This window comes from Rana temporaria, chromosome 9 (assembly GCF_905171775.1).
Source record: "Rana temporaria chromosome 9, aRanTem1.1, whole genome shotgun sequence".
Taxonomy (NCBI): domain Eukaryota; kingdom Metazoa; phylum Chordata; class Amphibia; order Anura; family Ranidae; genus Rana; species Rana temporaria.
The window spans coordinates 176,223,150-176,249,360 of record NC_053497.1 but is presented as its reverse complement, the minus strand read 5'-3'; the positions used below and the strand labels follow the sequence as shown (position 1 = coordinate 176,249,360).

Sequence of the window (26,211 nt, the reverse complement as noted above, 5' to 3'; positions counted from 1 at the left end):
CATCATTTGCATGGGGTCACGCCTCATTAGCATGGCAAACGCCCACTTCCACCTACGCTGGCTTACACCGAGTAAACCCAGCGTATCTTTAACAGCGAGTGGGAGCGAGTGCTTTGTGAATTCAGTGCTTGCCTCTGTGCGCTGCGCCGGCGTAGCGTAAAAGTGATACATCGGCACATATTTATGCCGCCGTAGCGTATGTGAACCCGGGCCAATATTTTTTACTTTTTGCTATAATAAATATTCCAGTTTAAAAAATAAATAAAAATGTTCTCAGTTTAGGCCGATACGTATTCTTCTACATATTTTTGGTAAAAAAAAAAAAAAAAAATAGCAATAAGCGTATAGTGACTAGTTTGCGCAAAACAAAATAGGGGACATACAGTAATTATGATTATTTTATTTTTTTTACTAGTAATGGCGGCGATCTGCGATTTTTATTGGGACTGCGACAATATGGCGCACACATCAGACACTTTTGGCACATTGGGACTATTCACATTTATACAGCAATCAGTGCTAAAAAAATGCACTGATTACTGTATAAATGTGACTGGTAGGGAAGGGGTTAACACTAGGGGGCAAGGAAGGGGTTAAATATGTGCCCTGCATAGTGTTTCTAACTGTGGGGGACTGACTTTGGGAGGTGACCGATCTGTGTCCCTAGGTACAAGGGACACAGCATCGGTCTCCTCTACCTGACAGGACGTGGATCTCTGTGTTTACACACACAGATCCATGGTCCAGCTTAGTTACTGGGCAATCGCGGGTGCCCAGCGGCCAACGCGGCCGCCGGGCACGCGCATCGGGTTCCCAGTAACGCGGCGGGTGTGCCCCCTAGTGGCTCTGAAAGACGAGGACGTCATATGATGTCCTCTCAGAACAAGAGAGCTATCGTGCCGCCGTCAATTGACGTCAGCCGGAAGTGATGAGGTTAGGGAAGTTTCAGGAAAAAACTTTCCACAGCCCCCTGCGTATAACACACAGCCACAGTTTACCCTCTATTTTTAGGGTAAAAAAGTAAGTGTTATACGACAATAAATACAGTATTTTTTTTCGTTAAAAAAATGCATTAGTCCGAAAATCCAAATGAATTAAGGTCGAATCTGTCAGCGAAGGCTTATGGTGTCTGTTGAATGTTCTAAGAAGATTCGACGGAGCAGCTAAACTGTACGACGCCGCAATCGTACATTTCCGGTCGAATGTTCCGCCTACAAGCTATAGAAGAATTCTAATGTTGTATAACACTAGTAATATTTATATTTATTCATTTTTATTACTAGTCAACCAACATTAGAATTCTTCTATAGCTTTTGGGCGGATCATTTGACCGGAAATATACGATTGCGGCGTCGTACAGTTTAGCTGCTTGTCGAATCTTCTTAGAACTTTTTCGACAGACACCATAAGCCTTCAACGACAGATTCGACGTTTGTATGTTTTTCGCTGCTTTGTCGAATCTTCGTCTTTCATGTCGAATGGTCTACACCAGGGATCTGCAATTAGCGGACCTCCAGCTGTTGCAAAACTACAAGTCCCATCATGCCTCTGACTCTGGGTGTCATACTTGTGGCTGTCAGAGTCTTGCTATGCCTCATGGGAATTGTAGTTCTGCAACAGCTGGAGGTCCACTAATTGCATATCCCCGGTCTACACCAACATTGTCTCTATAATGTCAAATCTCTCCATTTTCTCTCCATGTTGAATCTTTCCTCTCTGTGTGGAATAATCTTGGACTAATAGAGTTAAGGTTAGGCACATTCGACCGCAGGTTCGATAGACACAGATTGCTATTGTCAGCGTCATGACGCAAATTGAGAAACAGTGGGGGGTGCTGCGTATTGAGAAGCGGGCGGAGGGCGTGGCAAATTGAGAACCGGGCGGGGGGGTTGCCGCTAATTGATAAGGTTGAGGTCACTTCCTGTGTGCCTCCTGGGCATTTTCCTGCCTTTTTCCATTAGGTCTTCTGTGCAGGTGTGGGTTGGCGCACTGAGGCCTCTTTGGAGCAAGCTCGTTTGACACGGATTACCTCTTGCGGCAATGCGCCATTGTGTTTATTCTTGAGCGCCATGACCCGATTGCGGGACACCGGTGGACATTGAGTCCACGGATCCCGCGGACAAGATCACGTAGCTCACGGCATGACCACAGGGTGGCAAATTTAAAGGGATGTAAATGTGGGACGTACACGTACGCCCATTTGCCTGTCCGAGCCTTTCTGTCTTTTCGAGGGGTGAGGTAAGTAAAACTGAGGTTCGGGGGGGGGGGGGGGCGGTATTGTCGGATATTTTTTCACCTTAATGCATAGGATGCATTAAGGTGAAAAAACATTTACCTTTACAACCCCTGTAAGTGTGTCCTAGGGTGTCATTCTAACTGTTGGGGGGCGTGGCAACGGGTGACGCGTCACTGATCGCTGCTCCCGATGAGAAGGAACAGACGATCAGTGACATGTCACTAGGAAGAACGGGGAGATGTTGTCTACACTGTCATCTCCCCGTTCTTCAGCTCCGTGACCTGATCGCGGGACATCGAGTCCGCGGGTGCCGCGGACACAATCACGGAGCTTGCGGCAGGGTCGCCGGGGGTGTGCGCACGCACGACCACACAGCGGCCAATTTAAAGGGACGTACGCCCATTTGACTGTTCGTGCTATTCTGTCGACGTATAAGTTCGTGCGGCGATGGGCAAGCGGTTAAGGAATTATCGCTAAGTGCCCATTTGCCCTTTCACTGTAAAAAGCAAGAAAGAGCCAGAAATTGCCCAGCCAAGGTTAATTTCTCTTATCAAATCTTTCACATTTTTTCCCATCAGTTTCTGACCTTTGCGTAAGAGAAAAACAGATTTTAATTTCACAATGACTCACTAAATCCTTTTGGTCTCCATAAATAATCCAAACACAGCAATGTTCTCCAAATTGCAAGAGAAAAAAAAAATCTAAGTATTATTGAATTATCCCAGCATAAAATGTCATGCGTTATAATCATCCTTATAGATCAAAGAACGACGTTGGGGTTGATACATTAGTGTCATTTGTTTTTCGTTTGTAAGCCAAATAAAGCTCCGGCTCTTCTACGGGTCGTGTAGACTCCGGTGAGTTATGGTGGTGGCATCTACATATATCTGTTCTGCTTGGCCTTTTTTGTCATCATTATCTACTCGGTTAAAGTGCTGCGTATTGACATTTCCCGTAATGGTTAAAGACAAATAACGTAACCAGGAACGTAGCCAATTCTCAGGAAATTTAATAAACAGGAAAAAAAAAGTCCATTAAATCAATAATAAAATTCTTCTAGTCCGTGAGATTACATATTTAATTCACTTTCAGGTTTGGGTTGTGTCCTTTATTTCAGTTGCTTTTTTTTTTTTCAAGCAGACCCAGTCCTGGTTGGGCCTACCCAAGTACAGTGGAACCTTGGATTACGAGCATTATCCGTTCCAGGAGAATGCTCGTAATCCAAAGCACTTGCATATCAAAGCGAGTTTCCCCATAGAAGTCAATGGAAACGAAAATAATTTGTTCCGCCTGGGAAAACTGGGTGATGTAGGTTTTTTTTTTTGTTGGGAGTCCTTGTATATATTTTTCTAGTCTTCTCCCAAGCTATCTTCAAGAGAGTTAAGGCCAACCATGGTACTCGCCTACAGCCACATCATTCTGAAAGCGCCCGATCTCGTCTGATCTCAGAGGCTAAGCAGGGTCGGGCCTGGTTAGTACCTGGATGGGAGACCACCTGGGAATTCCAGGTGCTGTAGGCTTTTTTTTTTTTTGTCGGGAGTCCTTGTATATATTTTTCTAGTCTTCTCCCAAGCTATCTTCAAGAGAGTTAAGGCCAGCCATGGTACTCGCCTACGGCGACATCACCCTGAAAGCGCTCGATCTCAACTGATCTCGGAGGCTAAGCAGACCCGGTCCCGGTTGGGCCTACCCAAGTACAGTGGAACCTTGGATTACGAGCATTATCCGTTCCAGGAGAATGCTCGTAATCCAAAGCACTTGCATATCAAAGCGAGTTTCCCCATAGAAGTCAATGGAAACTAAAATAATTAGTTCCGCCTGGGAAAACCAGGTGCTGTAGGCCTTTTTATTTTTGTTGGGAGTCCTTGTATATATTTTTCTAGTCTTCTCCAAGTCTTCTCCCAAGTTATCTTCAAGAGAGTTAAGGCCAGCCATGGTACTCGCCTACGGCCACATCATCCTGAAAGCGCCTGATCTCGTCTGATCTCGGAGGCTAAGCAGGGTCGGGCCTGGTTAGTACCTGGATGGGAGACCGCCTGGGAATACCAGGTGCTGTAGGCTTTTTTTTTTTTTGTTGGGAGTCCTTGTATATATTTTTCTAGTCTTCTCCAAGTCTTCTCCCAAGCTATCTTCAAGAGAGTTAAGGCCAGCCATGGTGCTCGCCTATGGCGACATCACCCTGAAAGCGCTCAATCTCGTCTGATCTCGGAGGCTAAGCAGACCCGTTCCCGGTTGGGCCTACCCAAGTACAGTGGAACCTTGGATTACGAACATTATCCGTTCCAGGAGAATGCTCGTAATCCAAAGCACTTGCATATCAAAGCGAGTTTCCCCATAGAAGTCAAAGGAAACGAAAATAATTAGTTCCGCATTGACTTTAATGGCATGCAATACCGCATGTGGCCAGAGGTGGTGCAGGCGGAAATACCCGGAAAGGACCGAGGACAGCTCGGCTGAACTCAGAAAACCTCGGAAAGGCTAGGAAACTGAGTATTTACAAGGTTTTACAAGCATTTCCGAACGACTCCGCTCGGCTTCGCTCCGGCGCCCACCCACCTGTAGCCAGCAACAATGGAGCTCTCCCCAGCAACAATAGACCCCTCCATCAACAGTTGATGTCTCCCAGCAACAATTGTCTCCCAGTGGCATAAGAGCCCCCCCCAGCAACAATAGATCCCCTACCAGTGACAACTGACCTCCCCAGCAACAATAGACCCTATCCCTGTAAAAATAGACCCCCTCCAGCAACAATAGACCCCACAGTATACCCCAGCAACCCTTGCCATTACATACATTCAGAGCTGGAGGTGCTGGAACTGTGTTCCCCGCGTTCCTGCTGAAAAAAAGTCCTGCAGGCCTTACCGAAGATGATGAGGGCAGCAGCACCTAAGAGCCGTGGGACAGATCGGCTTTGGGTGCCGACATCGCGGGCGCCCTGGACAGGTAAGTGTCCTTATTTTAAAAGTCAGTAGCTGCAGTGTTTAGCAGCTGCTGACTTAAAAAAAAATGGTGGAACTCTGCTTTAAATACCACAATATTCAAAAACATTTTTTTAATAAAATAAAATAAGGAATAATAATAATATAAAAAAAATACCACAATATTTATTAAAATTATTATTAGGGATACACTACACTTACCTGTTAAAATATGTTCACTACAGAGGCGTACAGTGAAGCTATTTCTCCATGTTCCTCGGGGGCAGGGACAAAAATCAAAAGTTGTTCTACACTTGTGAATACACTGTGCAAATTATATATGATTTATTTAATTGGGTCTCACATTTTCAGTTCCTGACACCTCAAAGCTGTTTTATTATATTCATATTTATTTAGAAGATGGGGAAAAAAAACAAGAAAAAAAAAAGAAAACTCATCAGACCAGCACTTGTCAATTGCTGAAAAACACAGGGTTTGTGGAGAGCCCTGTTCTTTTGTAAATGTCATGCTAAATGCAAGTTCTGAGAGCATTTATTTGTCTCCGAGAGTTCCAAAAACCTTTCTTGTCACATAATTACACACTGCAGCATCCGGGGGATTCGCAACTCGGGAATATTGGTATGCCAACTGTTTGAGATGAAAATTTCAGGCAGTTTTGCTTGTTAATAGAAATGAAAAATAAATGTTTGTTGTGCCGTTGAGGTGCGGTAACTGTGGTGTGTTGAGCGTTTTATGTGAAAAATTTCTATTGAGCATTTACAAAAAAAAAATTGACCATAAAGCAATGCATGACCTTTGAACTATGGCCTGCTGGTCTATAAGGGCCAATAATAAAAGGGGGTTAAGTCAGCCTCTCACTATAAGGGGAATACCTAGCAGTCACTAAGGCCCGGTACACACGGGCAAACATGTACGATGAAACCGGTCTGTCGGACCGTTTTCACCGTACATGTCTGCCAGAGGGCTTCTGTACGATGGCAGTACGAACCATCGTACAGAAGTCCGCGCGTAAACAATACGCGGGGCGTGTCCGCGTCGTCGCCGCGATGTTGACATGGAGACGTGGGTGGGCCTGCCATTTAAAGGCTTCCACGCATGCGTCAAAGTCATTCGACGCATGCGAGGGACGGCGGGCGCTCGGACATGTACGGTAGGTCTGTACTGACGACCGTACATGTCCGAGCGGGCAGGATTCCAGCGGACGGTTTTAAAACACGTCCAGGAATATTTGTCTGCTGGGAAAAGGCCCGGCGGGGAAAATGTTTGCTGGAATTCGGCCCGCTCGCGCCTACACACGACCGAACATGTATGCTGAAACTGGTCCGCGGACCAGTTTCAGCATACATGTTTGGTCGTGTGTACGGGGCCTAATAGTTAAATACCATGGGGTAGATTCAGGAAGAAGTTACGGTGGCGTATCTATTGATACGCCGCGTAACTTCTAGGATGCTCCGGCGTATATTTTTTCTGGATTCAGAAAACATGATACGCCGGAATTTGGCTAAGATTCGACTGGCGTAAGTCTCTTACACTTTTGTATCTTAGTTGCATATTTACGCTGGCCACTAGGTGGTGCTTTCGTTGATTTACGCGAGGAATATGCAAATTAGGTAGATACGCCGATTCAGAAACGTACGTCCGCCCGGCGCATTTTTTTTACGTTGTTTACGTTCGGCTTTTTCCGGCGTAAAGTTACCCCTGCTATATGAGGCGTATCCTGCTGGGTATTAATGTTGGGTGAGACATGGAATGGGAGTGGATGTCACGAGAGTGCTGTCCGGAGTGATGGTGGGGGGGTTTACCTCCAGAATGGGGTTGCTATATCTGTACATGTTACCATGGCTTTGAACTTTATTTCTATTCTTGTTTATGTCCCCGATATGTCGAGGGGATTATGTATGCCTTGTACCTCTGCAAACTAAATAAAACTTTTGTTGGATTTAAAAAAAAAAAATATGAGGCGTATCCTATGTTAAGTATGGACGTCGGGCCAGCGTCAAATTTTCCGCCGATTTATGTCGTTTGCGTAAGTCGTTCACGAATAGGGCTGTGCGTAATTTACATTCACGTCGAAAGCATTGGCTTTTTGCGGGTTAATTTGGAGCATGCGCACTGGGTTACGTTCATGGACGGCGCATGCGCCGTTAGTCAAAAACGTCAATTACGTGGGGTCAGCCTTCATTACCATACAACACGCCCACTACATGGATAATTTGAATTCCGCGGGCTTATGCCGGACAACGTACGCTATGCCGCCTTAACTTAGGGCGCAGGTTCTTTGTGAATACAGAACCTGCCTCACTAAGTTAAGGTGGCGTAGCGTGTCTGAGATACGCTACGCCCGCACAAAGTTATGGCGGGCTATCTGAATCTAGCCCCATGTGATTATTTGTGTTAAAATAACTCAAGCAGTAATTACCGTATTTATCGGCGTATAACGCGCACCCCAAGCTTAGAAGGGAAGTTTAAGGAACGTCTTGCCCGGCGTCCGTCTGCGGCCTTGCGCGGGATCCGTCCAGCCTTTTTGGCGTCCGTCTGCTGTCTTGCCCAGCATCCATCGGCGGCCTCGTCCGGCGTCCGTCTGCGGCCTTGTGCGGGGTCCATCCAGCCTTGTCGGTGTCCGTCTGCTGTCTTGCCAGGCGTCGCGTCCATCCGTGGCCTTGTACGGCATCCGTCTGCCGTGGTTTGCAGCGTTGTGTGTTTGAGTTTGGCGCCTCGGTCGAGCTGTGCAGAGCCAGATTTCCGGTGTGTTCGGCTTCTCTCGGCTCCTCTCACATGGCTGCGGGCAGAGCCGAGCCTAGCCGAGTGCCCAGTACCCTCGGCTCGGTCTTTGTCGGTCTTTGTCGGCGACGCTCTGAGATATCGAGGATCGGCGTATAACTCGCACCCACGATTTTCCCCTGATTTTAAGGGGGAAAAATTGTGCGTTATACGCCGATAAATACGGTAATTCAGGAATACGCAATTAACAAAAAAAAAAAAACACATGAAATACCACATGAGTTATTTTTTTTAATGTAATGTCTGGTCCCGGCAATATGGATGAAAATCATTGAGAAAAATGGCATGGTCCCCCCCCCCCCCCCCCGGCCATTACCAGCCCCTTTGGGTCTTGTATAGATTATAAGGGGAACTCCGCACCCAAATTAAAAAAAGGAAAGAGGTGGGACCCCCAGGCCCTATATACAGTACTTTGAACAGCAGTCTACAGGCGGTGCAAACAAGACAGGGACTGTAGGTTTGTTGTTAAGTAGAATCTGTTTGTAATTTTGAACTGGTACTTCTTTAAAGTGTAGCTCCAGCCATAAAATCTATTTTTAAGCTTTTCTGAAAACATAGAGAAGGGTTATCACCCCTGTAAAAACATTTGTTTTGCTGTCTGTGTGCATCTGTTCAGAAGATTGCACCTCACTTTCTGTCCCAATGACAAATGATGTGTTGCCTGCCATTTAAAGGCTTCCACGCATGCGTCGAAGTCATTCGACGCATGGGAGGGATGGCGGGCGCTCGGACATGTACGGTAGGTCTGTACTGACGACCGTACATGTCCGAGCGGGCAGGATTCCAGCGGACGGTTTTAAAACACGTCCAGGAATATTTGCCCGCTGGGAAAAGGCCCGGCGGGCAAATGTTTGCTGGAATTCGGCCCGCTCGCGCCTACACACGACCGAACATGTATGCTGAAACTGGTCCGCAGACCAGTTTCAGCATACATGTTTGGTCGTGTGTACGGGGCCTTACAGAAGAGAATTTCCCTTCCTAGGGGTAGATTTTCCTCTCACTTCCTGTCGTCTCCTTCCGTTTGCAAGTAGGAGTCGTTTGTAAGTTGGATGTTTGAAAGTAGGGGCCTGCCGTATATACTCTGCAGAAATTTGGGTGTTGCCACAACACTGTAAGCCCTCACAGTTAGTCTTGGTGGGCGCTGGAACGCCCTGCTGTGCGAACTATTATATCAAGAACTGTAATTACATGCCGTTGTTGAACAGTGGTAGAAAAATTGGGCCTTTGGTGCTGGCGCTAATGCTAATGTAAACAAGCATCTCCCCGCTCTGCGGTCAGTGTCTTGTCACACACAGCCCATCCACCCTACAGTAAGAAACACTCACTAGGGCACACTTAACCCCTGCAGTGCCACCTAGTGGTTAACCCCTTCACGGCCAGTGTCATTTTTACAGTAACCAGTGCATTTTTACAGCACTGTTCGCTGTAAAAATGACAATGGTCTCAAAAATGTGTCAAAAGTGTCCGATGTGTCCGCCATAATGCCGCAGTCACGATAAAAATCGCTGATTGTCGCCATTACTAATAAAAAAATATATAATAAAAATGCCATAAAACTATCCCCTATTTTGTAGACGCTATGTCTTTTGCGCAAACCAATCAATAAACGCTTATTACGATTTTTTTTTTTTACCTAAAATATGTAGAAAAATACGTATCGGCCTAAACTGAGGAAAACAATTGTTTATATATATATTTTTGTGGATATTTATTATAGCAAAAAGTCAAAAATATTTTTTTTTCTTTTTTCAAAATTGTCGCTCTATCATTGTTTATAGTGCAAAAAAATAAAAAAACACAGAGGTGATCAAATACCACCAAAAGAAAGCTCTATTTGTGGGGGAAAAAAGGACGTCAATTTTGTTTGGGAGCCACGTCGCACAATTGTCAGTTAAAGCGACGCAGTGCCGAATCGCAAAAAGACCTCCGGGCCCGGATTCAGATACATTTGCGTATCTTTCGGCGGGCGTAGCGTATCTCAGATACACTACGCCGCCGTAACTTACAGCGGCAGGTCCCGTATTCAGAAAGAACTTGCGATGTAAGTTACGGCGGCGCAGTGTAACTGGGCCGGCGTAAGCCCGCCTAATTCCAATGTGGAGGAGGTGGGAGTGTTTTATGTTAATTACTCGTGACCCCACGTAAATTACGCTTTTTACCAACGGCGCATGCGCCGTCCGTGGACGTATCCCAGTACGCATGCTCCAAATTACGCCGCAAAGCCTCATTGGTTTCGACGTGAACGTAACTTATGCAAAGCCCTATTCGCGAACGACTTACGCAAACTACGTAAACGACGCAAAATTCGATGCTGGCCCGACGTCCGTACTTAACATTGGCTACGCCTCATAGAGCAGGGGTAACTTTACGCCGGAAAAAGCCTTACGTAAACAAAAATGCGCCGGGCGGAAGTACGTTTCTGAATCGGCATATCTACCTAATTTACATATTCGGGGCCAGATTCACAGACGAGATACGCCGGAGTATCTACTGATACTCCGGCGTATTTTCAAATTTGCCGCGTCGTATCTTAATTTGTGATTCACAAACAAAGATACGACGGCTTTTGGCTAAGATCCGACAGGCTTACGGTTTCGTACGCCTTCGGATCTTAGGCTGCAATACTTCGGCCGCCGCTGGGTGGAGTTTGCGTCGTTTTCCTGCGTCGGGTATGCAAATGAGCTTTTACGGCGATCCACAACGGTTTTCGCGTTCGTTACGTCATTGCTAGTAATTTTTTCCCGTCGCAAAGTTAAACCTGCTTTTACATGGCTTAACTTTAGACGAGCCATGTTAAAGTATGGCCGTCTTTCCCGCGTCGAATTTCAAATAATTTTTTTTTTTTTTCCGTAAGATGTCCGGGAATACGAAAGTACGTTACGCACGTCGCCGTTCAAAAAAATGACGTCACTTTGCGCAAAGCACGGCGGGAATTTTTCAAAACGGAGCATGCGCAGTACGTCCGGCGCGGGAGCGCGCCTAATTTAAATGGCACACGCCCCATTTGAATTAGGCGCACGCAAGTGCTTGGTGAATCAGGCACTTGCGATGAACTTGCGGCAGTGTAACGTATAGACGATACGTTACGCCGCCGCATTTGTACCTGAATCTGGCCCTCTACGCGTAAATATACGGAAGCGCCACCTAGCGTCCAGCGTAAATATGCAACTAAGATACGACGGCGCAAGAGACTTACGCCGGTCGGATCTTGGGGAAATCTATGCGTAACTGATTCTAAGAATCAGGCGCATAGATACAACCCCGCACACTCAGAGTTTCACGACGGCGTATCTGGAGATACGCCGTCGTAACTCGTATCTGAAAATGGCCCCCGGTCTTTAAGCTGACAAATGGTCCGAGGCTGAAGTGGTTAAGATGCTGCAGTACGAAAACTAAGCAACTTTTAAAAGGAAAAAATAAATAAAATATGAATTTTTTCTCTAATCTCGCGGAGGCGTTAACATATTAATGTCATTTTGAAAATCATTTTTAATCTTTTTAAATCGGCAACTTTTCTTAAAATAACCAGCGCTTGTCACCGATGTGGAAAATAATGAATGGACGCTGATGGCATATGGATTTATATTCATAACTTACACTAAATTAGATTTATTTACAACGTATGAATTTGCAGTTGACTTATATTAATTTATGTTTTTTTTTTTTCATTATTTATTGATGTAATGAGTTTTGAGAGATTTGAAATTGATTATTGATTAGTGGATTGGGTAGCACTGTAATTGTGTGTGTGCTATATTTTATTAATATAATTGAATAATAATGCAATATAAAAATATAAGCAGTTGTACCCCCCCCTGAGAAATGTCATGCGATGCTGAAATGCATGTAGGCAGGAAGGGGCTGCTTTACTAAAACGGGAGAGTGCGCAATCTGGTGCTGCTGTGCGTGGTAGCCAATCGGCTTCCAACTTCAGCTTGTTTAACCACTTGCCGACCTGCGCACGCACTTTTACGTCGGCAGAATGTCACGGATAGAGGCACATGGGCGTATATATACCGTATTTATCGGCGTATAACGCGCACATTTTCCCCCTTGGGCTGCATTCACACCTGAACGCGGCGGATTTTACTGCGATTTGCCGCAACAAATTGCGGCGTTTTATACCACAGTTCTCGCTGGAGGGGTGATTTACACATTGTCGGCTATGGCCGAACGCCGAAGCCACCTGGAAAAAAAGGGTCAGGGACTTGTTTTGAGCTTCAGGCGTACGGCGTTTCGGCGTTCGGCGTGGAGATGTGAACCATCTCCATAGCCGACAATGTTAAATCACCCCTCCAGCGTATTTCAGGCTGCAATAGCGTCGCGCTACAGGCGACAAAACGCCTAGGTGTGAATGGAGCCTTAAGATCAGGGGAAAATCGCGGGTGTACGTTATATATGCCAATCCGTGCTGTCTGAGCGCCGCCGCCAACATATACCTAGCTAGACGGCTAAACTCGGCTCCGCTCGCGGCCACGCCCTGTCCCGCCTCCTAGCCTTTATGCGAGAGGAGCCGAGCGTGGCCGAGCCTAGCTGAGTGTACCCGAGTGTACTGCGCTCGGTATATGTCGGCAGCGGCGCTCAGAGACAGCGCGGGAGAAGCGGGGAGGACACCACCAAGGCCGCCGATGGACGCTGGGCAAGACACCGACGAGGGGCATTCAAACTGTAAGTATTTCTTTTTTTTTTTTCTTTAAAATTACCTTCTAGGTTTGGGGTGCGCGCTATACGCCGGTGCACGCTTTACCCCGATAAATACGGTACATCCCTTTAAATTTGCCACCGTGTGGGCACATGCCCGTGGGAAACGTGGACTCGATGTCCGCCGGTGTCCCGTGATCGTCTCACGGAGCTGCAGAACGGGGGGGATGCCTTGCGTAAACAAGGCATCTCCCTGTTCTGCCTAGTGACAGGACACTGATCTACTGCTCCCTGTCATCTGGAGCAGCGATCACTGTTGTGTCACAGTAAGCCCAGCCCCCACACAGTTAGAATCACTCCCTAGGACACACTTAACACCTTCCTCGCCCCCCTAGTGGTTAACCCATTCACTGCCAGTCTCATTTACACAGTAATCAGTGCATTTTTATAGCACTGATCGCTGTATAAATGTGAATGGTCCCAAAATAGTGTCAAAAGTGTCCGATCGGTCCGCCGCAATATCGCAGTCCCAATAAAATTTGCAGATCGCCGCCATTACTAGTAAAAAAAAATCAATAATAAAAATGTCATAAATCTATCCCCTGTTTTGTAGACGCTATAACTTGTGCGCAAACCAATCAATATACGCTTATTGCGTTTTTTTTTACCAAAAATATGTAGAAGAATACGTATCGGCCTAAACTGAGGAAAATGTTTATTTATTTATTTTAAATTGGGGATATTTATTAGAGCAAAAAGTAAAAGATGTGTTTTTTTTTTCAAAATTGTCGCTGCTCTTTTGATTATAGCGCAAAAAAAAAAAAAAAAAAAAATTCAGAGGTGATCAAATACCTGGCCCAATCGGCGCCAGGTATGTCCAGCACAACTCAGCATCTGCCAAAGGTAATCCAGAAAAAAGAAATGCACCACCAAAAAGCCCACAGTCTCCCCTTCACACAGGGATGGACTGGCCATTGGGACTACAGGGAGTTTCCCGGTGGGCTGATGGCTCAGTGGGCCGGCTTCAGTGACAGCGGACCGCAGCCCCCCTCCGCTCCTCTGTCTCTCCCTTCCTGCAGCGCTCACCTCCTCTCCCTCCCCGCAGCGCTGACCTGGGGGGAACAAAGAATCAGGGGGAGGAGCAGGGGGGACGACAGAGGAGCATGGGGGAGGGGACAGACAGCTGACTCAACAGCTATGGCCTGGGAGTTTCTCACTTCTGCCTAATCTTGTCCCATAGGGGGGGGGGGGGCACCAAACTGATTATTTTCCCCGGGAGAAATAATGTCTAGCTTCCCCACTGGTACTGCCTATAAGAGTACCAGTACCAGCCGTTCTACTCTAATAAAGTAGAACAGCTAGTGACAAGTGAAGGGGGAGAGGGGGCTTGGGTGACCTGGCGGAGGGGGGTGGTGCGGGAGTTGTCCGGCCGCCATGGGAGAGACCTGTCAAAGTGGGCCAGTCTGGATGAAGTCCAGGGCCAAATTTTTGTCCCAGTCCAGCCCTGCCTTCACACCCCTACTTCAGGGAACCCAGAGAATGTCTGCTAAGTTAGCAGACATTGAGGATCGCTCCAGAAGGAATAATTAAAAAAATTTGAGGCGTCCCTAAATCGGTCCATCAATCTGAATTGTGCAAATATGCGTCTCAACTTTTTTATGTCCATACTGCCTGATCTGACAGAGCTGGACATCACGGTGGACAGGATCCACCGCTTACCTAAGCCATCGCACTTGCCTGACAACATACCCAGAGACGTTATACTCTGCCTCCACCTCTGTCAAGTAAAAGAGCGCCTGATGGCGGCATCACGCACTAAAGATCTATTTCCTCCGCAATATAAAGAGCTGCAATTTTTTTCCTAAATTATCTTTCTCCGTGCCTCTGGCATGTGTCGCCCACAAAGTTGGAGATACTGGGTGTCATGGATATGCAACAAAGTCTGTCTGCTTACCTGATCTCCATGTGTTCATTAAAAGCCTGACCCTGTTCTGGTTCCCATTTTTATCACTTCCTCTTCCTCTATGGTCCCACCCAGGCCAATTCCAGGAAGTTTATATTAACCGTTGCTCTACAGGTCTGCAGGACTGTTCAACAGTGTTCCTTTGCTTAGTTCCTGTCTGCAGTGTAGTTTGCTAGTTCCTGTTTGCAGTGTGCTACGATCATCTTTCCATGTACCGTTTTGGCTTGTTCCTGACTTCTGCTGTTTGCCTGTGCCCCTGACCATTTGCCTGTCCCACGGTTATCCTTGTCTGCCTGTGCCCCCGACCATTTGCCTGTCCCACGGTTTTCCTTGTCTGCCTGTTGCCCTGACCTCGGCCTACCCATCACCACCGTTCACCACCGTTTGTCCTGCTGGCTGCTTCCGCTCTCTCCCTGCGGAGTGTGACCTAGGGAATCTCGGGGTCGCGACCTGGATCCAGTTGTGGCCAAGGCCATCCCCACCATCAGGGGCTCTGGTGAATACAAAACTGGGTCTTAGACTCCGCTCCCTGGGTGATCTTAGGTTCATGCTTCGTCCCTGATAGCAGCGGTCGGCTATAGGGTTCACTACCCTGAGGTGCATCCCTGACCCCAACGGGGTGCACTTGTCACCTGACTACGGGTGACCTGACACTGGCGGTCTCCCTTTCCCTCCAATTATACTACATTTAAACTGGTGTTGTAGGTGGAGATAGGGACAGAGCTCTATCATTACTATGCTGCCACGTAGGCACCAGAAAAAAAAAAAAGGAAAATAACAAGATTGAGAGTAAATTAAAAAGAGGAAGAAGTGGAGATTGAAAAAAAAAAAGAAGACAGAAAAACTCGAGAGACCAGAATAAAAAAAAAAGGCTGCTCACATTATTCTGAAGCCTATTCAATCCATCCGCTGTAAATGCTGTACAGGGTATGTAACCTGCTTCTAATGCAATCAATTCGACACATTACTTTCCAACCACACTACATTCCGGACAATAGGGCAACAGTTGGAAGGAGCCTACAGCCAGCCGGGGGGGGGGGGAACCACGGACACTTCCACCTAATTAACTAAGGCTTGATCAATCCACATCCACCGCCTTTTCCGTTCCTCTAATGTGAGATGCATTAAAACGTGTCCGCTGACAGATTATTCAGAAACGATTCTTCTGGGGATATCTCTGAGTATCCTTCTTAAAAAAAAAAAAAGAAAGCTATATTGCTTTGTGGCAGGCAAATCCCTATCACACAACATGCCTCTAATTACATTGTATGCAACTTTTTTTTTCCCTCTCTTCTTCTTTCTTTAATTCGATCGTTCCCATTTGATATTTCAGAACATTGTGTTGATTGAGCGTGTTGGGTTGTTCGCTGGATGTTTAAATTTTAATCCTCGTCTGCTCCAGAGAATTTCATTCTCTCTCTATCTGTCAGCAATTTTTTTACGACGCTCTATGGGGAGTTTTCTGCAAGTTTGGTTGAAACCCATCTGTTTTTTGTTCATTACGCCAATCAGGAAGTCACTTCCAACGGCACGGAGGCGGTTACGCGACAATTTTAGGTCACTTGGCGCTGGAAAAAAAATGAAGACTAAAGCCTGTACATGAGTGTGTGTGAGTGGGTGTTTAATGGCTTCCATATCAGCTAAGCCTAATTCCGCGTACACACGATCATTTTTCGGGTTGTAAAAAACAACGTTTTTCAGGCTCTAGAAAAAACTACGGCCCAGATTCTCGTAGGAGATACGCCGTCGTATCTCTGAGTCTGAGGCGTCGTATCTTGGCGCCTGATTTAAAGAATCAGATACATCAACATTTCTCTAAGGCCTCGTACACACGACGGGACATGTCCAATAAAAACGGTCCGCGGACTGTTTTCATTGGACATGTCCGCTGGCAGATTTTGGTCTGATGGTTGTACACACCATCAAACCAAAATCCCCGCGGACAGAGAATGCGGTGACGTATACGACACCGACGTTCTCTGACGCGAAAGTTCAATGCTTCCGCGCATGCGTCGAATCACTTTGACGTCATGCGCGGGTTCTCGGGCGAGCGGACATGTCCGATGAGTCATACTGACCATCGGACATGTCCAGCGGACATGGTTCCAGCGGACATGTTTCTTAGCATGCTAAGAAACATTTGTCCGCTGGAAACCTGTCCGATCCGCCGGAAAATTGTCCGGTCGGCCGTACAGACGACCGAACATGTCCGCGGAAACTGGTCCGACGGACCAGTTTCAGCAAACATGTTCGGTCATGTGTACGAGGCCTAAGATACGACCAGCGTAAGTCTCCTACGCCGTCGTATCTTAACTGCATATTTACGCTGGCCGCTAGGGGCGTGTACGCTGATTTACGCCTAGAAATATGTAAATCAGCTAGATACGCCTATTCACGAACGTATGCCTGGCCGACGCAGTGCAGATACGCCGTTTACGTTGGTCTTTTTCCGGCGTAAAGTTACCCCTCCTCTATGAGGCGTAGATGAGGCGTACCAATGTTAGGTATGGACGTCGGAACAGCGTCAAATTTTTCACGTTTTTAAGTCGTTTGCGAATAGGACTGGGCGTCATTTACGTTCACGACGAAAGCATTGGCTTTTTGCGGGTTTATTTGCCGTTCGTAAAAAGCGTAATTTACGTAGGGTCACAATAAATTTACATAACATAAGGAGGGCTTACGCCGGTCTATTTACGCTACGCGACCGCAACTTTGCTTTGTGAATACTGCACTTGCCTGTCAAAGTTGCGGAGGCGTAACGTAAATAGGATACGTTACGCCCGCACAAAGATGCGCTGTCCTACGTGAATCTGGCCCTACGTTTTTTTTCAACTTGATCATTAAAACGGCCTTGCCTACACACGATCGTGAAAAAAAAAATGCTCTAGCATTTCAGAAACGTACGTGCGCCCGGCGCATTTTTTTACGTCCTTTACGTAAGGCTTTTTCCGGCGTAAAGTTAGTCGAACAAATAGCTGGCCTAGTCAATGCTAAGTATGGCCGTCGTTCCCGAGTCGAAATGTGAAAATTTTACGTCGTTTGCGTAAGTCGTCCGTGAATGGGGCTGGACGTAATTTACGTTCACGTCGAAACCAATACGTCCTTGCGGCGTACTTTGGAGCAATGCACACTGGGATATGTCCACAGACGGCGCATGCGCCGTTCGTAAAAAAACATCAATCACGTCGGGTCACTAGACATTTACATAAAACACGCCCCCCTCATCCTCGCGCTTAGGCTGGCCCATTTACGATACGCCGCCGTAACTTAGGAGGCAAGTGCTTTGTGAATACAGCACTTGCCTCTCTAAATTGCGGCGGCGTAGCATAAATAACATACGCTACGCCCGCACAAACTTACGTCCCCCTACCTGAATCTAGTCCATAGTCTGAAAAGAAAAAATTAAATGCAAATTTTAATTTCATGAATAATTATGCAACTGTCAAGTTAAGCTTTTAACTTTTAATTTGTTATCGTAACAAATACCAACTTTTGCTGTGTTGAGGGGGGGGGGGGGTGGTGGCTATTTCTGTTATTGATATGTCAATTAAGAAGAAGACGTTTATTCCATTAAAGTGGGACTAATTGAATTCCGCCGCATGGTGCCTGTGTTGCTTAAAGCCAAAAGCCTGATTGGCTTAAAAAATAGCGACCTGCCTCTTTAATTACAAACCACTTGTTTGCCATCTTTGCTCATTGCTGGGCATTGATTTATTAATTACATTTTTTTATTTTTTGCCTTGATGAAGAAGAATACTCGGTGTGCATAAATTGATTTCTTTTACATCAGGCAACAAAATAATTAACAGCTTGTTAAGTGCAGTTTAAACATAAAGCCATGGCTGAGTTATTAAGCTCCGCCATTAAAAAGTAACCAGAGGGGTAGAGTCTGCAGATTGCTAGTTTTGGTAAACATCCAGCGCCCGGTAATAAAGAAAACAATGCGTCGGATCTGCTGCCGTCGACACTTTTCATGTCCTCTTCTTAAAACGTTAAAGGGAAAATTCAGACAGACAGTTAAAGAGGCAGAGTTTTAAATATTTATCGCCAGCAGAGCTCTTTAGGAGGCTTCAGACTTGGCCGGGGAAGAAAGTTATCTCGATGCTTTTACTTTCTTCCTAAATCCAATTGCTGGAGTCTAGCAGACAGACGCGACTCATTTTATTAAAGGAAAGTTCTATTTATTTTATCGACTTGTTTTATAAAAACACAAAAAAACGACTATTTTTCCATAGAAAAAATAATAATAATATATAAACTATGGGCCAGATTCTCAGTGGAGATACGACGGCGTATCTCTGCGTTGCGCCGTCGTATCTATGCGCCTGATTCTTAGAATCAGTTACACATAGATATCTGTTAGATCCGAAAGGCGTAAGTCTCTTACGCCGTCGGATCGTAACTGCATTTTTACGCTGGCCGCTAGGTGGCGCTTCCGTCGAATTCCGCGTCGAGTATGCAAATTAGCTAGATATGCGAATTCCCGAACGTACGCCCGGGCCGACGCAGTAAAGTTATGCCGTTTACGTTAGGCTTTTCCCAGCGTATAGTTGCCCCTGCTATATGGTGGCATAAGTGCGGCGTAACAATGTTAAAGCGGGGGTTCACCCTAAAAAAAAAAAAAACTGTCTTATCAGTATACTGCTGACATCAACAGTATGCTGGATTTTTTTTTTTTTGGTCTGTACTTACCTTTTTCTGTTGTTTTTACCCGTCTTCCGGGTTCTCGCTCCCCCGGGAAGTAGGCGTTCCTAAGCTCTGCATAGATGAGTGACGTGCGCGTCATCGCCTTCCGAAAATATCCGAGTGGGACTCGGCACTTTACGCGAGACCCCATCAGATATTTTCAGAAGGCGATGACGCGCACGTCAATCATCTATGCAGAGCTCCCTGTCGGGGTAAAAGGAGCGACACGCCCACTCCCTGCAAGGACGAAGACCCGGAAGTGCGGCTGAAGACAGGTAAGTGTACACAAAAAAATAAAATTGACAACGCTACAAGCCTTTATTAAGGCTAGAGATAGGTTAGGCAAAAAATTTATTTTAGGGTGAACCCCCGCTTTAAGTATGGCCGTTGTTCCCGCGTCGAAATTTGAAAAAGTTACGTTGTTTGCGCAAGTCGTCCGTGAGTGGGGCTGGACGTCATTTACGTTCACGTCGAAACCAATGACGTCCTTGCGGCGTACTTTGGAGCAATGCACACTGGGAAATTCCACGGACGGCGCATGCGCCGTTCGGGAAAAACGTCAATCACGTCGGGTCACAGTACATTTACATAAAACACGCCCCCCTGATCCAAATTTGAATTAGGCGGGCTTGCGCCGGCCGATTTACGCTACGCCGCCGCAACTTACAGAGCAAGTGCTTTGAGAATACAGCACTTGCCCGTCTAAGTTGTGGAGGCGTAACGTAAATCTGATACGTTACGCCGCCGCAAAGATACGCGGTTCTATGTGAATCTAGCCCATAATTGCCAAAAGTATTGGGACACCTGCCTTTACACGCACATGAGGGTTCAGAGAGTGGTGATAAATGGGGAATGCTCGGAACGGTCAGGGGTGGGTAGTGGGGTCCCCCAGGGTTTTGGGACCACGCTTTTGGGACCTATCCTGTTTAACCACTTCAGCCCCGGAAAATTTGGCTGCTCAATGACCAGGCCGTTTTTTGCGATAATTTTTTATTTTTTTATTTTTATTATAGCAAAAAGTAAAAAATGTATTTTTTTCTAAATTGTTGGTCTTTTTTTAGTTTTATAGCTAAAAAAATAAAAAAACGCAGAGGTGATCAAATACCACCAAAAGAAAGCTCTATTTGTGGATAAAAAAGAACTAGATTTCTTTTTTGGGCACAGCATCAAACAACCACGCAATTGTTAGTTAGGCTGCATTCACACTGAGCGTTTTGTCGCCTGAAGCGCGACGCTCAAAGACGCTAGAGGGGGAAAAATAACATTTTTCTCTATGGAGATGGTTCACATCTCCAACGCAAAACGCCGAACGCCTGAATTTCAAACAAGTCCCGGACCCTTTTTTGATGCGCGAATCGGGCGGCTTGGGCGTTTTACATTGATGCCAATGACCTGTACAAAAACTCGGGGAAAAACGCAGCGTTTTGACATGGGGAAAAAGGCCGCAATTTGTCGCGGCAAATCGCGGTAAAAAAAAACGCAAATCGCCTAGGTGTGAATGCAGCCTTAAAGTGAAGCAGTGCCGTATCCAAAAAAAAATGGTAATTAAAGTGGAGGTTCCATCAAAGATACAATTTCGCTTTAAAGTGTAGATAAGACCTAAAAAAACAAAAACAAACAAAAAAATGTACTCACCTTGAAATGCCTGTTGCTATGCAGTCCCACGAAATCTGCCTTCCTATTGACCGAGGATCCTGACGTCAGCTCCCTCGGCTCCCAGGGTGCCGTGCGCTTCCCCTGTGTCTCCAGGCTTGTTGATGTTTATGGGTTGCCATCACAACGGCGTGCACTTTCGCCACCACCGCCGCTCGTTGTGATGGCAACCCAAGTGTTTGACGGCGCGGCGCTGCAGTGCTATTGCGGACGCACGAGAATGGGGCGGGACGGGCAGCGTCATCCACAGTATTCCCGGAAGTAATTGCTTGCAATGCCCACAAGCAAAATGAGAACGATCTGGAGACAAGAATATAAAGTGTTTGTTTTGAACAACTCGGCGGAACTTTTTAAAATGGTAAGTGAGACTATATAAACATATAAAACGAGAGATGAAAGGAGATATTTTTAAAAATTGAAAAATGTAATGGGAACCACGCTTTAAGGGGGTAAATGTTCCGGTCCTTAAATGGTTAAACAACCAGCCACCTAGGTGACTCAGTGCCCACCCAGAACGTTCGACACCAAGCCCACAACCCTGGATACAAAGCACATGACACATTATCATAAGCATAAACATCCCACAATGGTTTAATAACAAAGTCCCTATATTAATTATCTCTCCAAGAGATGATCAGACAGACAGAAACAATAGGTGATTCAATTAATGATGGGGATGCACACCTAGGAGGCACACAATGGGAGAGACATACTAAACAGAGAGTCACTTAATAATTTAATGAGCCAAAGGAGTTAATGTTGCTGGCACAACTCAGTGGCCCTTGCGGGGGTTAGAGCTACACACGTGATTGGATGATGGAACTCAGAGTATCACCTCATTCACTAAGCTAAGGAAAAAGCGATGCAGTGCTGTATCACAAAATATGGCCTGGTCATTAAGGGGGGACAATCTTCCGGTCCTTAGGTGGTTAAGAACGCTTTAACAGATACTGAAATCATATTTAGGTGCATAGGTGGGGAGAGTCACTAAGTGGAGATGCACTTAGGGTTAGTGTTAAAATTCATAGGTCAAAGGTTAGTTTCGGTTAGGGTTAGAACTTAGGGTTGTGGTTAGGGTTGATTTTCTGACAAACCGAGTGGGATTTGGGTAAGGTAGGGGTTTTAGGGTGGGGAGAGTCACTAAGTGGAGATGCACTTGGGGTTTAGGGTTACGGTAAGGGTTAGAGTTTGGGTTTGGGGGTTAGATACTGCAAGCATATTTAGGTGCATAGGTGGGGAGAGTCACTAAGTGGAGATGCACTTAGGGTTAGCGTTAAAATTCATAGGTCAAAGATCAGTTTGGATTAGGGTTAGGGTTGGAAGTTAGGGTTAGAACTTAGGGCTAGGGTTGGAACTTAGAGTTCAGATGTTAGGGTTTGGGTTAGGGTTTAGGGGTTAGGGTTTCTCCTTGAAGAATAAGGCTAGGACTCAGGAATTGGAACAGGGACCTCCCCAGAGGTCAAAGGTCAGAAGGCGGGTTCCCAGGGGTCAAAGGTCAAGAGGCGTGTCTACTTGACCAAAGTATACCGCCTACCCCAACTAAGTCAGGGAATAAACTAGTTGGGGGAAGTGCTCATTGCATTATGGTGTGCACCCTAAAGCTCAAAAACACATGTGCGTATATATTGGGGTTGTCCCGATACCACATTTTTAGGACCGAGTACAAGTACTGATACTTTTTTTCATGTACTCGCCGATACCGATTACCGATACTTTTTTTTAAATGCAGCCTTGTGTCCCCAAATGCAGCCATGTCCCTGAGTGCAGCCATGTCCCTAAATGCAGCCTTGTCCCTAAATGCAGCCTTGTGTCCCCAAAGAAAAAGCCAAGCCCCCCCGCCGCTGCCGTCTACTTGATCAGCGCTCGTGGAACATAACGGCTTTCATTTGAATAGCTGTGTGTTCCCCACTGCGTCATGTATAGACACTCCCCCTTGCTCGGGCACTTTGATGGAAAAATCACCCGTCCAATCCTGGGACGGGTGATCTGTCTATCAAAGTGCCCGGACAAGGGGGAGTGGCTATACATGACGAGGCGCGGCAGGGAACACACAGCTATTCAAATGAAAGCTGTTATGTTCCCCCGAGCGCTGATCAACTACAGGGAGTGCAGAATTATTAGGCAAGTTGTATTTTTGAGGATTAATTTTATTATTGAACAACAACCATGTTCTCAATGAACCCAAAAAACTCATTAATATCAAAGCTGAATATTTTTGGAAGTAGTTTTTAGTTTGTTTTTAGTTTTAGCTATTTTAGGGGGATATCTGTGTGTGCAGGTGACTATTACTGTGCATAATTATTAGGCAACTTAACAAAAAAAAAATATATACCCATTTCAATTATTTATTTTTACCAGTGAAACCAATATAACATCTCAACATTCACAAATATACATTTCTGACATTCAAAAACAAAACAAAAACAAATCAGTGACCAATATAGCCACCTTTCTTTGCAAGGACACTCAAAAGCCTGCCATCCATGGATTCTGTCAGTGTTTTGATCTGTTCACCATCAACATTGCGTGCAGCAGCAACCACAGCCTCCCAGACACTGTTCAGAGAGGTGTACTGTTTTCCCTCCTTGTAAATCTCACATTTGATGATGGACCACAGGTTCTCAATGGGGTTCAGATCAGGTGAACAAGGAGGCCATGTCATTAGTTTTTCTTCTTTTATACCCTTTCTTGCCAGCCACGCTGTGGAGTACTTGGACGCGTGTGATGGAGCATTGTCCTGCATGAAAATCATGTTTTTCTTGAAGGATGCAGACTTCTTCCTGTACCACTGCTTGAAGAAGGTGTCTTCCAGAAACTGGCAGTAGGACTGGGAGTTGAGCTTGACTCCATCCTCAACCCGAAAAGGCCCCACAAGCTCATCTTTGATGATACCAGCCCAAACCAGTACTCCACCTCCACCTTGCTGGCGTCTGAGTCGGACTGGAGCTCTCTGCCCTTTACCAATCCAGCCACGGGCCCATCCATCTGGCCCATCAAGACTCACTCTCATTTCATCAGTCCATAAAACCTTAGAAAAATCAGTCTTGAGATATTTCTTGGCCCAGTCTTGACGTTTCAGCTTGTGTGTCTTGTTCAGTGGTGGTCGTCTTTCAGCCTTTCTTACCTTGGCCATGTCTCTGAGTATTGCACACCTTGTGCTTTTGGGCACTCCAGTGATGTTGCAGCTCTGAAATATAGCCAAACTGGTGGCAAGTGGCATCTTGGCAGCTACACGCTTGACTTTTCTCAGTTCATGGGCAGTTATTTTGCGCCTTGGTTTTTCCACACGCTTCTTGCGACCCTGTTGACTATTTTGAATGAAACGCTTGATTGTTCGATGATCACGCTTCAGAAGCTTTGCAATTTTAAGAGTGCTGCATCCCTCTGCAAGATATCTCACTATTTTTGACTTTTCTGAGCCTGTCAAGTCCTTCTTTTGACCCATTTTGCCAAAGGAAAGGAAGTTGACTAATAATTATGCACACCTGATATAGGGTGTTGATGTCATTAGACCACACACCTTCTCATTACAGAGATGCACATCACCTAATATGCTAAATTGGTAGTAGGCTTTCGAGCCTATACAGCTTGGAGTAAGACAACATGCATAAAGAGGATGATGTGGTCAAAATACTCATTTGCCTAATAATTCTGCACTCCCTGTAGATGTCGGCAGTGAAGGGGGGGCTTGGCTTTCACTTTGGGGACTAGGCGGCATCGGCAGCAGGTCTCCTCTCCTCCATACCCGAGGACTGCTCTGCTCTGCCCGCTCTCCGCCCCCTCTCCATCCGCTCTCGGGGGGGGGGGAAGTATCGGGAGCATTTGCGCAAGTGAAAGTACTCGCGCAAATGCTCAGCGTTGGTCCCGATACCGATACTAGTATCAGTATCGGGACAACCCTAGTGTATATATATAATATGTATGGCCCTGGCAAATTGATCTCCCTGCACAGTGAAAGAAGTGCATAAGCACTTTTCTTATGGCAGAGCCGGTAAGAGGGAAATCTTTCCTATCTTCCCACTGATATGCAAAGTGATAATGCTAATGTGCATGGGTTAATTAGGGTGTGCCCAGGCACACCCTGTGCGCACACCTATGTTTAGGTGGAATACATAAGTATTTTATTGCATGCTTTCACACAGGGCCGATCCTAGGGTCACAGACGCTTGGGTGCAGAAATATTGCTGGCACCCCCACATGGGCGTGGTCAGCTTACCAACTCCTCCCCTTTACAAATGTTTCTATGGCTATGACTCAAACACATAGATGCTCCCCTAATAAGTCTTCATTAGTGTCCCCCATCAGAGCCCCCCACAGCAGGTGTCCCCCATCAGAGCCACCCACAGCAGGTGTCCCCCCATCAGAGCCCCCCCACAGCAGGTGTCCCCCCATCAGAGCCCCCCCACAGCAGGTGTCCCCATCAGAGCCCCCCCCACAGCAGGTGTCCCCATCAAAGCCCCCCACATCAGGTGTCCCCATAGATCAGTACCTGTCCAATAGCTCCCTGTAGCTTGGGCACGCTGGGAGCAGGCGCACATTACAGGTGGCGGGGCTTACGTGGCATCTTTGGTTACTAGGAGGGTGGCACTCGGAGAGCATTTCTGGGAGTGCACGGGGTGATTGGTAGCAGCTCCGGCCAACCCAGAAGCCTCTCATCACACCGCCTATGGCAGAAGAGATGACACACGCATAGGGGGCGGGGCAGACAGGAGACTGCTCCACGCGCACCGGACAGAATTAATTAGTGGAGCCTCGTACCGGAACGTGTTACAGTACTAGGCTATACTGCGGTACCCAACCCGGATTCCCGGGAACAGCGGGAGGTATGCGATCTTGTCAGTTGCCAGCGGAGAGAGCAAGCGGGATGGGGAACCGCAGCACCCGCTACATGCGCTCCGCCTCTGGACACAGACAAGGAGGAGGGAGGGGAGCACTTTGGAGCTTCCGCGCCCCCACCTCTGCGGCCCCTGGGTGAGAAGCACCCCACGCACCCTGCCTAGTAGGGCTGGACTGGGACAAAAATTTGGCCCTGGACTTCATCCAGACTGGCCCACGTTGATAGGTCTCTCCTATGGCGGCCGGACAACTCCCGCACCCCCCCCCCCCCCCCCAGCCACCCAAGTCCCCTCTCTCCCTTTACTAGCCACTAGCCGTTCTACTTTATTAGAGTAGAATGGCTGGTACTGGTACTCTTATAGGCAGTACCAGTGGGGAAGCTAGACATTATTTCCCCCGGGCAAAGAATCAGTTCGGTGCCCCCCCCCATGGGACAAGATTAGGCAGAAGTGAGAAACTCCCAGGCCATAGCTGTT

General features: G+C 46.7%; 2 non-coding genes across 2 annotated transcripts; both read left to right on the top strand.

Moving 5' to 3' along the window:
- The first annotated feature begins 3,637 nt into the window (after positions 1-3,637).
- Positions 3,638-3,756, top strand: LOC120914728. Its single transcript, XR_005743736.1, has one exon. It is a non-coding gene; the product is annotated as a 5S ribosomal RNA (ribosomal RNA).
- A 422-nt stretch (positions 3,757-4,178) lies between these two features.
- Positions 4,179-4,297, top strand: LOC120914638. Its single transcript, XR_005743697.1, has one exon. It is a non-coding gene; the product is annotated as a 5S ribosomal RNA (ribosomal RNA).
- The last annotated feature ends 21,914 nt before the right edge of the window (positions 4,298-26,211 follow it).